Below are 4,001 nucleotides of genomic sequence, written 5' to 3'. Positions count from 1 at the left end.
TGGGAACCAAAAGAGGGATAGAAGCAAGTCCATAACAGATCAAAGCAGTCCTCAACCTAAAATCCCCGGCAAACACAAACGATGTTCAAAGGTTAACGGGAAGAGTAGCAGCACTCAATAGGTTAAACTCAAGATCCTCCGAAAGATGTAAAGAATTCTATGATATCCTAAGAAAAAATAAAAGATTCGAATGGGGTAAGCAACATGAAAAAGCATTTAAAGAGCTGAATATATATCTATCCTCGGCACCACTATTAATGAAGCCTAAAAACAATGAGCCATTATCCTTATATTTTGCGGTATCTAAAACCACCATAAGTGTCGTGCTTGTCAAGGATCATGAAGGCGAACAAAATACGGTATATTATGTAAGTATAAGTTTATTAGATGCGGAGACCTGGTATTCTCATCATGAAAAATTAATCCTTGAATTAGTCATGGCATCAACTAATATTAGGCATTATTTTGATATACATGCTACATGTTAAAACTAATTATCCTGTTAAATGTGTTTTGAGAAACCAAAAATGTCAGGTAGGATGGCTAAGTGTTATGTGAAACTTAGTGCTTATAACTTGATATATGAACCAAGAACAACAATCAAATCACAGGCTCTAGCATATTTTGAGGCTGATTTTAGTAGTGATATTCAACAAGAAGCATATATATAGGTCTAACAACTAGATGAAACAGATGAAGAATGGATCCTATTCATAGACGGAGAATCCAAAACAAGAAGATTAGGGATTGGAATCATACTAAAATTGCCACATGGGAACATCATACCCCAATCCATTAGTTATGGATTTCAGGAAACAAATAATGAAGCAGAATATGTAGCTTTGATTGAGGATTACAGCTGGCTAAGGATATAGACCAGGAATCTAAAGTTACATGTCGGTTCATTGTTAATCACTAACCATTTCAATGGATCTTATGCAGTAAAAGGTGAAAGATTGGCTATATACTTACAAATAGTCAAGAATTTGCCAAAAGAATTCAAGATTATCAACATAGAACAGGTTCTAAGAGAGGATAATGCTGAAGCTGATGCCTTAAAAAATCTCATATCAACTCTCAAGATACCATCGATAGAAAAATCCCAGTCATCCATATCATGCACCCAGCTATTGACTCAGTTGATCCTGAAGCAAGAGAAGGATCCTTTCAAAGTTTTGAAGTCCAGGATCCTCCCAGAGAAAAGGGATCCAGGATCTTGCTGATCAAGACATATTTTCAAAATAGATAAATCCCAACTAATGAAAACAATCGTAGATCCTTTCGAATGAAATTATCTCGCTTTATTTTGCTACATGATGTTTTGTACAGGAAATCATTAGCAGGTCCCTATCTTAGATGTCTTGAGGATCCTGATATCCAAGAGGTACTAAAAGATATTCATGAAAGAGATTGTGGAAACCATACTGGGGCAGATCACTCTTCTCAAAGCACTAAGGACATGATACTATTGGCCAACCATGAGAAAAGATGCTATGAATTAAGCTCAGAAGTATGATGCTTATCAAAGACATAGTCACGCGCTTCACCAACCAGTGAAAACCCGATAGTTTCCCCTTGGCCATTCATGAAGTGGAGAATGTAATAGTGGGAAAGCTACCTAAATCACCATGAGGAAAAGTATATGTGCTTGCTATGACAGATTATTTCTCTAAATGGATTGAAGCTGAAGCATTTGTATAAGTTAGAGAGAAAGAGGTTATATCCTTCATAAAGTGCAATATTCTAACAAAATTCAAAATCCCAACAGAAATAGCGTGTGACAATGGATCTCAATTCATCAGGAAAAGAACAACATATTCTTGTGCTAGTTGGGGGATTAAAATGTTAACTCCAACCCCCGTCCACTAAAGCACACGTAAAAAATTTTCCAACATTCCCCCACATGAATGGAAATCGATTCTTCGAAGTAACTTTCAGCAGTTGAGTATTGCCGGATAGGTAGGTGTTACCCTTTGAACCTTTCGTTGTGAAGCATACTTAGCCTCCTAGCGGTTTGTAGTCGCGATGACTTTGAACAGCCCCCATTTGTGTAGAAGACAATATGCCTTCACACAATACTCTCCCTGGTTTGGTCAACCCCTCATTCTTGTGTCCGTTATGGTCATGGATCAAGGTCCTGGTTCTGCGAGAGATCTAGGAAATTGCGCCTCCCCACAATTCCAATCGAAACGACCACACTTCTCTCTAACATAGGTGATTCCCATGAATCATTAAAAGCATCATGGTTATTTCACTTAACCTTAATATGCTTAACCTCTCCCAAATGTCATTGGTTTTAGGGTACTCCCCTAGGAGAAAGGACTAGGAAGTTCAAGACTCCCTTTGGTTTTGGGGTACTCCCCACAGTGACTGCCTCTGGTCATATGATTAAGTTTGCCTATTGAACTTAGCTCTTGGGATCTCCAGTCTGCTAAGTTAGGTTTCCCTCATACTTCCTTTATCGCGGGCTTTAGTCCCATTCCTCTCGAAAACTTATAAAATTTATCCGTGCTTAAGCCTTTTGTTAACGGGTCTGCAATGTTATCTTCTGACCTCACATGGTCAATCGTGATAACACCCGTTGACAGTAGTTGTCGTGTCGTGTCGTGTTATGTCTACGTATCATATGCCTTGATTTGCCATTATACATTGAACGTTGAGATCTACCAATTGCAGACTCACTGTCACTGTGTATGCAAATTGCCGACAACGGCTTTGGCCATTGTGGAATGTCTTCCACGAATTGACGTAACCATTCTGCCTCTTCCCCAGATTTGTCTAAGGCAATGAATTCAGACTCCATTGTGGATCTATCAATTACAGTTTGTTTGGATGATTTCCAAGATATTGATGCCCCACCAAGTAGGAACACGTACCCACTTGTTGATTTGGAATCTTTCATATTTGAAATCCAGTTCACATCAGTATACCCTTCGATCACAGCTGGATGGTTGGTATAATGCAAGCCATAGTCTCTTGTGTATCTTATGTACCTAAGCACCCTTATAATAGCTTTCCAATGTTGAACACTTGGATTGCTAGTATACCTACTTAGCCTACTCACCGCGTATGCTAAATCAGGTCTCGTACATGTCATGAGATACATTAGACTTCCAATGATTCTTGAATACTCTAATTGAGCAACCGGCCTCAGCTCTATTTTTACATAGATGTAGAGTAGTGTCAACAGGAGAACGAGCCACTCGCTTGTCTTCCTTGTTGAATTTTTCAAGAATCTTGTCGACATAGTGTGCTTGACTCAAAGTAAGACCTTCTTTGGTTTTAATGATTTTTATTCCAAGAATAGTATCAACTAAACCCATGTCTTTCATGTCAAATCATGCCTTTAACATGTCTTTTGTAGATTGAACCATTTTACCATTACTCCCAATGATAAGCATGTCATCCACATAAAGGCATAAAATAACATAACCTCCATTTGTGTTTTTAACATAAACACATTTATCACACTCATTAATTTTGAAACCATTGCTAATCATGACTTGGTCAAACTTTTGGTGCCATTGTTTTGGAGCTTGCTTCAAACCATACAAAGGCTTGATGAGTTTGCATACTTTGCCCTTTTGACCAGGGGCGGAGAAACCCTCAGGTTGCTCCATGTATATCTCTTCTTCCAAATCACCATTTAGAAAAGCCATTTTTACATCCATTTTGTGCACTTCCAAACTTCGTAAAGATGCGATTGCAAGCACCAACCTTATAGAGGTTATACGTGTTACAAGTGAGTAAGTATCAAAATAGTCTAGACCTTCCTTTTGTCTAAAACCTTTGATCACTAGCTTCGCCTTGTATTTATCAATACTTCCATCGGCTTTCATCTTCTTTTTGAATATCCAACGATATCCAAGTGGTTTTCAACCAACTGGAAGATCTACCAATTCCCAAGTATGATTTTGTAAGATAGAATCAATTCATTCTTGATTGCTTCTTTCCATTGAGGTCCTTCAGGTGAGGTCACCGCTTCATGGTAGGTATTAGGT

The 4,001-nt window shown here is 38.3% G+C and overlaps 1 pseudogene; it reads right to left on the bottom strand.

The window, feature by feature from the left end:
* Positions 1–2,554: 2,554 nt before the first annotated feature.
* Positions 2,555–3,659, bottom strand: LOC143604005 (secreted RxLR effector protein 161 pseudogene; annotated as a pseudogene).
* Positions 3,660–4,001: the final 342 nt, after the last annotated feature.

The sequence above is a fragment of the Bidens hawaiensis genome, unplaced genomic scaffold (genome assembly GCF_021521415.1).
Source record: "Bidens hawaiensis isolate Kalapana, Puna unplaced genomic scaffold, B.hawaiensis_p1.1 tig00063672_1, whole genome shotgun sequence".
Classification (NCBI taxonomy): domain Eukaryota; kingdom Viridiplantae; phylum Streptophyta; class Magnoliopsida; order Asterales; family Asteraceae; genus Bidens; species Bidens hawaiensis.
Note: the sequence above shows the minus strand (reverse complement) of the source record. Positions and strands in the feature narration are given on the sequence as shown.